This window comes from Austrofundulus limnaeus, unplaced genomic scaffold (genome assembly GCF_001266775.1).
Source record: "Austrofundulus limnaeus strain Quisiro unplaced genomic scaffold, Austrofundulus_limnaeus-1.0 Scaffold86, whole genome shotgun sequence".
Taxonomy (NCBI): domain Eukaryota; kingdom Metazoa; phylum Chordata; class Actinopteri; order Cyprinodontiformes; family Rivulidae; genus Austrofundulus; species Austrofundulus limnaeus.
The window spans coordinates 134,739-143,964 of NW_013952488.1; the positions used below are offsets into that span (position 1 = coordinate 134,739).

The 9,226-nt window shown below is 38.9% G+C and overlaps 1 protein-coding gene across 1 annotated transcript in view; it reads right to left on the minus strand.

Moving 5' to 3' along the window:
- epb41l2 (erythrocyte membrane protein band 4.1 like 2) overlaps positions 1–7,045 on the minus strand; it is a gene marked incomplete in the record, with an annotated part of 68,659 nt that extends 61,614 nt beyond the window's left edge. The window contains 1 exon segment of the mRNA XM_014011900.1: positions 6,870–7,045.
- Between the last annotated feature and the right edge of the window lie 2,181 nt (positions 7,046–9,226).

Genomic DNA, 9,226 nt, shown 5'->3' on the forward strand with positions numbered 1-9,226 from the left:
CCGATGGAGACATGGAAACGCTGCTGCTTTGCAGCTGCGTTACCCTGCTTCCTCGGGCTTGGACCCCTAATTAGGGATGTTCAACAGTGAGTTCTTCTGTATCATCAACTCATTGCAACCTGCCATTCATTAACCCCACCATTTTTAACCCTGAACTCTAAAATTAGATGTTTTCCCTGGTGAGCACAGCGAGATGGCCTCTTTTTTAGGACACTATGCTGTTTCCTCAGTCGCCTCAAGGACAAACTGCCATCAGTCTGGTCATAGACTCACACACATCATTATGTAAGAAATGTTGCAGTGCAGGGATCTCAAGCAAGCAAAAAATAAATAAATAAAATAAAAATCATGTCCAGACAAATGATTTAGGRGTCTGGTATCAGCTAATTCCAGACCAGTGACCTCTGACCTTTATCTAGGAGGCAGAAAGTAACACTTCTCCTGTTTCGCCTAGTTTAACTCTCATCCCCACATCTTTGTCCCTCCATTGTTATCTCCAGTTTTGTTTTTTTGCGCCACATCCCACATCCCAGCACTGGCATCTGTTTTTCATAAGAAATGTGTCAACATTAAAAAGAGGTAATGATTACAAATAAAACATTCACAAACTTGCTTTTGTTCTGTGTTGAAGTGACCATTAGAAAATCTTTAACATGACTGTTTCTCACACAGCCTATACTTTGAACGGATATGAAAGTATGTCAAAGGCAAAACAAGCAAAGATGCTCGTGTTTCCTTTCAAACACTTATATAAATTGACCTACGTTTTCCCAATACATTTAGCTCTAAAAGCAGCTTATTGCAGGACTATTACAATGATCAACTCTACAGTTTTCTGCATTTTATTTATCATTACTTGTTGCTCCGTAATGAAAAAACTAAACAACCTGGATAATCAAACCATCCTTCGTCTTTTATGTTTTTGTTCCTTTTTAGGGTTGCAGGTTTTTAGGGTCCTTACATTCCAGCTGTCGCCAGGCAAGAGGCAAAATACACCCCAGACCACAGCCAGGATCAAGTACAGCCAGTTCACCATAGAGACAACTAGGACAGATAATCATCCAGTCAAACCTAGGGTCGATTTAAGTAGCCCATTAACCTGATATGAATGTTTATGGATTGTGAGGGAACCAAATACCTGGAAAAAAAAGCATGTATGCATTAGGGTTGGGCAAAATTGTTTCATGTGCCATTTCTGTAATGTGTTGACATAATTTTGTAAAATTGTGCATTGCACACTCTTACTATCATGTGAGCCCAATGGTGGAGGGCAGTGTGGAGCAGCTAACGCTAACCCTACAAATGTATGTAAACATCAGTGGTGGGCAGCGCTAATTCAAAAATTAGCTCCGCAATTTCTAAAGCGCTTATGAAAATATTTAGGTCCGCAACTTCAAAAACGCTTATGTCTTAGAAAAATTAGCAGAAGGTAATTTTAAAGTACAAGTTAAATTTGACACTTACTAGCTGACAATTCATGTACAATATGCACAATACTGCCAACTAGTGGTGTATGAACCCTTGTACAGCTTAATCCTACAACCGCCGATTGCTGGGGATCTGATTTCCTGAAACAGAACTTTGGCTCCTGGTGTAAAAATTAAAACGTTGTTGAGGATTGCTAGTTCGGCTGCTTCTTTGTCTTTTTCTTTAGTTTGTTGTAGATTTTTCATTAAAGAAGCATCAATAAAGTAATTTTAAAACTCTTTGTTGGAAAACTGAAGCGATGAATTCTGGGTACATGAAGAACTGACAGGAAACGAAAGCACGGGGAACAGGAAACTAGTATCTTCCCTTCAAAATAAGAGCTTGGATTTTAAAGTTTTCCAGTTCACCTGAAACTCATCAGAATGAAGAAGTCTCTTGGAGAAGGGACTAAACATTTCACTAAAGACGAACCCATCCAGAGGATCTACTTTTTTTTTTTGATTTTTTTCTACCTGGATTAGGATGTTTTCCATTTAGTTGCTCCAGTTGACCACTAGATGTCAGTCTTCACCAGCATAACATCTTTAAATCACTTCTGAGTCTGCTTTAGAGCTCCAGCATTTAAACTTTTTTTTTAAAAAGGAGCTCCGATTGTATACAAAATTTTAGTATGGATTACAAACGTTTACTATTTTTGCTACTGCCTTCCTGCTACGTAAGCAGACACAAAGCATCGTGGGAAATCAGAACCATGGCCGAATGCAACAGTCCGCAAGGATGTATACCTTACCAATAAGTGTGTTTATCTTGGAAGGGTGCTGTTGGATAGATCACGTGTGTTGTGATTCATTGACAGCCATAGCTTCCGCTGTTCAAGATAACGATGACTGGTAGATAATTAGTTATTAGTGGTACTGCATTTTCATTTTAGAAAGCGCAAATCTGCTTATGAATTATAAAAATTAGTAAGTCCCCTAAACCGCAAATGAAATATTCAGGTCCGCAATTACCGGATTTGCGCTTTAGCGGGCTGGTGCCCACCAKTGGTTATCACCTAAAGCCGGAGTACGAGGAAAGCCAAAAAATGTGGACCAAGGCCACACGCAAGGACAATTGTCATCAATTAATCATCACATTTACCTGTACCAGCAAAATGTCACAATTAATCATGATAAAATTTTATGCCAATATTGCTCAACCATGTAAACCCTACACAGACAGGCCCAAGGAGTCAAACAGGAGCTATTTACTGCAGGGCAATGGTGCTAACCAACCAAGCCACCGATAAGCCCAATTACTAAAACATTTGATAGCCATAGCCCCAATTATTCTTCTGCTGGGTTGACATGAGTGAGTCAAGTTTCTTCATGTTGCACCTTTTGCCATGTCCTTTAAAAGATGAAGGCTTCACCCCATCTCGCCCTGGTCTGTTCAGCCTCTCTCTGTGAGAACGTGACCCTGTGCTGATTAATCTCTTTTTAACTATGTTTGACTCCATGCCAAAGCCACAGGCCCACGCTTGGTCTCTGTTTTTTACTTTATCATTTCTTTCAGAACAGGATYCATGCTGGGAAAGGCGGCTCACCCTCTATTTTTCTGCCTCTGATGTGAACTGTTACCATTCAACACAAGGGTTTTCTTTTTACTCTTCAACAAAAGCTCTCATTTAAGAAATATGGCCTGTCTCATCTGCGTGGATCAAAGCTAATCTCACACAGCATTGTATTTATAGTGTTGGCAAGAACTGTTTTATAGCGTCCTACAGATTCCTTTAAAACTTACACTCATTTGGATTTTAACCAACCCCTCCTCTCTCTTACATTTTTGCCCTCTTCATCCAACATGTTCCCTACATCTCAATCCCACTGACATTCTCCCCAACTCTTCCTTTCACCCACCTTGCACCACCCGTCTGTGTAATAAGCTGTCAGTTTCCATTCACCCATCCCTCTCTGGTCTTCTCTGTGTGAATACAGACCCTGTGATGACTGCTGGCTGTGCAACCCTGAAAGCAAGCGACAATTTCTTCGTCATGGCTAACTGCGACACTCCTGCATGTGATCGTCTTATTGRTGTGACTGCCCAAATGTCTTTATGATCACTGAGGAGATAAAAACCTGTAACTCACTTTACTTTAATCATTTACCAAGTTGGTTTTTTTTAGTTTGCTGTTTGCAAAGCTTTTCTAAAACTCTGTGTTCATTGCGACCGAAGTGGGCCAGTAGAGTTATCTGTGTGTGTCTGAGCTGATGAGACGTGGTCAGCTCTTGTTGAACCCACTGGGGCTAAGATGAAAACACACATACGCACACAATGACACACACAAGGATGTTCCCATAGCCTTTCCGAATGGTTAAGCAATATCTTTCCCTCTCTCTGTCGCGCTCGCTCAGTCTCTTTCTTCTCGTGTTCAAATCTTACCCACTTCCTCTAGCTGAGGAGAAAAACTTTTCCTGTTTTTGTCACATCATCTCTACTATGGCATTTTCCCCATTTTTGMGCCCTTGAGTCTCTACTACATACCATCTAAGTCTTCGCAAATTGAAAACGAGGAAATAAAAGGCCYAACTGCAGGAAATTATCCACGATTCCCTCAAGCAATTTGCTTGTATCACAATGAAATAGACAAATTCTTGATTTTCAATGTTGTATCTTGAAGAAGTCATAAAGACTGCTGGTATTTTTTATTCCTTCCTCATTTTATGAAACTTTTTTTATTATCTTCACTCAACTACTCACATCTGAAGCTCCTGAAAATGCTTTTGAAAATGTGATATAAAATCCACAGGGCAAAAAAATAAAGCAGAATGCAAAGTTTCAGCAAAAACACAACCGTGCCCTCATTARGGCAAGCCCAGAGTAAGTTCCAGTTATATTTAATGAGCAGATTCCCCACCAGAACAACCAATTAAGGCTTCTCATTAGTGGTTTTAACAGAGCTGCCACTGTTCAACACATCCTGTGAGTCTGAGAGGGAATATGACATGAATGGTTATAGATAAACTGCACAGTAACAACCCTGAAGGGACAGGGACACCTATAACTTAATTTAACAATGTTTGCTTACATTTAAAAAAAAAGTATGCTGAGTTCTAAATATGTTTTGGTCCATGTTCTTTTTTTGTGATCTATTCAAATTGTCATTATCCTTATATTAAAGCGAATTTCCTGGAAGTTGGTATTACCTGTGTCCTTTGAKGGTACTAAATTGGATTGATTTGTCATGTGRAGGGTCAACAATGCAATAAAATGCMTAGTATGAGAAGAACTGTTCAACTAGCTTTGTAATAAAAATACCAATATGTTTCATTTTCTATTAAAAACAAYAATTAAACAGATAAAATAAAAACAAACTGACAGGTATTTTAGAGAGGATAGTTTAGTATGCAAAATAATTCTGTTAAGAACACTTTTTTATTCTTATTAGGTAATTAAATAGAAGCCAACTGATCCTGCAAACCAATTAACAGACTTAGTAACTTTATTTGAGATAGTTGGAAGGGCAAGAACACTTTCTCAATAAAAACAAGTATGATAAAGGAATACTGTTGTTTAATTCAATGCTAATACAGTATGCAAATCTATGATGAAGTGGCTGCTGATAACAGATCTGGCAACAAAAATTTGCCTCAAAAAATTACACCTGAAAGACGCTGACTGGTGCAAACAACTGTTCACGGGTTATAAATAATAAACTTGTTGAAGCCGAACAAAACAGATCCTCGCCTCACTACAGCTGCACATTATTACAAGAATGTTAAATATTCCAATTCTAATATAGCTTTAAATAAATTTAAAAAATCACATTCTTGCTCGTTTGCCTCCCTTTTACATCATCACAATATCTGAAACATTTTTCTGTGCCCTGAAGCATCTCAGCCGCTGTCATCTAAACTGGGTGTGTGCACCTCAGASCAGTGAGGATCCCTTTGATTGGGCCYATGGTTTATTTCGCATGCAGAGCTRGAAATGMTATGGAAGCCTACTKATTTTGTAGCTCAGCTGAAACTGATAATCTGCACAACTCTAATGGTGATAAAATTGTACGACATCCCACYCAGCCCTGCCCCCCAACTGGTTTCTTGATTTATGTGAGGATTTAGCAATCTGGCACTCTTAATAACATTTTGCAAAACTACATTTATTTGCTGTGAAACCAAAACAGCCCTTTATCTCACAACTTCTATTCAACATTTCACTCCTTTAGACAGAACATGGCAGCAGCAGTGCAAATCATTTGATGCTGATAACTGTGGATGGGACTTGACAAGACACACTGAAAACCAAAATCAGAGTCATATTTAAAGTATTTTGTTAATATCTAACAGACACGGTCAGATGACTTGATATTTATCTATTATATAGTCACATTTATTTAGATTGGTTTWAAAAAAAGAGCTGTTGATGAAATGTGATGCACTTTATCAAAACAGAAAAGATTTAAGGGAAACTAATTGTTCTGGACCTGAATGAAGCACCATAGCTATTCACACAGTGAACACAAATTCAGCTCAGTCCCTTTTATTTGTCAGTCTAATGACCTGGATTTATGTTGGATAAAAGTAGATGAGCCCTTGCCATATCAAAGTATGACTTTGATGGCTTTGTTATACACAAACAAGACATAAATAACCCTATTTATTTAACCACCAAAACCTTTTAGAGAACAGTAAACAACAATAATCCTCATAAATCCTTACATAAAAGCATATAAATCTAGTATTACTCATCTTTAGTCGTTTTATAAAATGTGTTCTGCTGCAAAAGGAACAAGCTACAGGCAAAAAAGCATAACTTACATACATTGCACAATAACAAATGGCCAAAAATAAATGTCTCCCAAGTCAATATCAAAAATAAATAAACTTCTAGTGCTTGTTGTCGCCTAGGCAGGACGCAGCTACGTGCATTGTCCCACAAAATAGACTGGAGCCGGATGTTTGAACAGCAAGCACCTAAACGCAACTCAGTTTTGTCAGCATCGTTTTAAAAAACAACCAATCCGCTAGCTTGTTGTTAACACAGCCGAGGGATTACTGCCTGTAAAGCTGCTGAATCTGTTTACTACAAGGGTAAACATCCAAAGACACGTTCYGTTTCTTCCAGTTGTTCACATAAATCGCACCGATCCAGGGCAGGAACAGCGGTACGTGAAGGTAGCATAGGTGATGATTTGGGGGGAAGGAGACAGGCGCCATGAAGCGTCTTGCATCGATTAGGTGTATGATTAATTTTCCAATATAACGGATTTGAGTTTTGAGAAACCAATTGCCATCACGTCAACGAGCTATATTTAGCATACGGTAGTAATAGTGCAGCTTGAGTATATAACCATCGAAGAAACAGCAACAAAAACGAATAAATTACGTGCAGACCACCGAAAAGCTGCGAACCAGACACCTAAATCACGTGACGTTAAAGAGGAGAAAATAAAACGATACCTCTTTGAATTTTCCACGGGGATACTCCAAAAAAGAGTGGACTGCGACTCTGCTCTCTTCCACCAAAAAAAAAAAAAATTAAGTACGTCCCACTACCTCAACCTCCAAAAATCTCAACTACAACCCACGCCGAATATCCAGCTCCAGCTCAAACAAAACGGGTCCGTCCATCACCCTCAAGACCCGCCCCCCGTACAGTCAGAAAAATCTTTTGGCTGTCGCTCATTGGTTCAGATGGGTTACAGTGGTAGATTCTGAAATCTGATTGGAGGGACTTTCGGTGCGGATGTGGTTGGGCGAGTGCAGACAGACAGCGCCCTCTAGAGGAAGGATATGTTCATTGCACTTAATAGGTTTATTTATTTATTTATTTATTTATTTATTTATTTATTTATTTATTTATCCATCCATCCATCCTTGCAAAAAAAATTTTTGTGGTCATAAAAGCTCTGTTTACATGTATAAAACCGTTTCTGGTGTAGAATTGTCTACTTTTGCAAGGTTAAAATTATGTAATATTGTACACAAAGATGAAAACCAAGCAGATTTTTGTGATATATTGGTTGCATGAAAAAGCCATTCACTTTTAGTGTTACGTTAAATTATTTTAGTTTGAGAAATAAACAAAGTATTACAAGAATAACAGGCCTGCGAACAGCATGGTAGTGAGAATAAAACTTGACGAATCTGAAGAAAACCACTACTATTGCTTTAACACAAAGTTATTCCTTCGCGGCCCAGACTGTTTTATTTCCCAAAGACATGCATGAGAACCACACACTGGTCATTGCATAACATAAACCATGACATGCACACAGGTAAACCCTKACCCACACCCAGATTAAAGAAGCACAGGTAATTGGGATTAGAGTGTAAGGCACCATGCAGATTTGACATCCGTATAGGAGGAAGAGTAAACAAGCACACGAGAGCTACCGTCATGTGCATCAGAAAACACAATCAGAATGAGCGAAACACAACGCACTGCATGTTTTTAAAGAACTCACCAGTAAAAATGGAGCATGGGTCCAAAGCAGGCCAAAGGAGCATGTGCACACAAACACAGAGGATTTGAGAGTAAATTAGGAACAGATATTGCTTTAAAGCCCGGCCCTTCTTTCACATGTTTGTTTTATGAGCTCCACCTGCTACAACTGCACATATTAAACAAGCAAACTAAAAAAATAGGGTTTATAATAGAACAGCAAGCGTTTAAATCACACATATTTCCCATAAACGGTAAATGGACTGCACTTTACAACACAATCTTTAGCAGCTCTAATTMTCATAGGAGTGAGGGGAAAGCTGAAATATTTCCATTTAATTTACTCATCAATAACAGCCAACTCTTGTCCACACATGGCCACAGAGCATCCAAATCAGTCCAGTGACACACACCTACACAMGAACATTCATTTGCATAATTATTAAAAAAGACCCACTTGCATTTTTCAGCTGGTTTGAATCACTAAAACTGGGACCAAATTGCTTCACGAACAAACATAACTTTAAAGACAAAGGGGGGAAAAAAGTCAGAAATGTTTACCGGTTAGTTCTCATACTTCCGAAACAAATCCCACAACAAGATGGAGGCAATGTTGAACGAGCAGCTGAGCGGTCTAACCTTGTCTCCTAACCTCGTCACCTTCCTGATCTGTCCTGCCACAGCCTCTCCTCACACTGACGAGCTTAGAGCTGCAGTTGGCTCTTTGCCTGATGCRGGCCTCCTCCAGTCAAAGAGCGTGGCCGATTGCACGGGGATAGTCACGTTCTTTTTCGATAAACCAACAAATTATGCTGCAGCACTTAGCTTAAGTTTCAATCACAAATAAACAAATAAAAAAACACTTGAAAAAAGTCAGTGTCCTACAGTCAGCTGGTTTGACAATCAGGCCGGTTCTGATTCTRTGAAGGATTAGGTCGTTCTGATGGGCATTACTCATACAGAGCCATCTGGACAGCAAAACTCTGCCCACTGGAACAACTACAGATCTGAGGACAAGTCAATCATCAGCTTCTGCAACTTTTACCTCAATAATAATAATAAAAAATATTACACAATTCACAAACTCCAAACCATGGACAAGGCCCACTTGACGTTTCAAATCTCCTGAAAGCACATTTTACCAGTGAGACATAATCTCTAATTGAATCACCGCTAAAAGGTTTGCCTTAATTGAACCCATTAACTTTAACTTTACCACTTAATGGACAAAACAAACGGTCTGAACTTAATAGAGTCAAGCTAAGAGCATACATAGTGATAACTAATTAAATATTATTTATTAGAACCTACAAAGCCAAGAGTTAAAGTGACAGACCTCCACAACACAAAAAAGAATAAGGAGAATAATAAT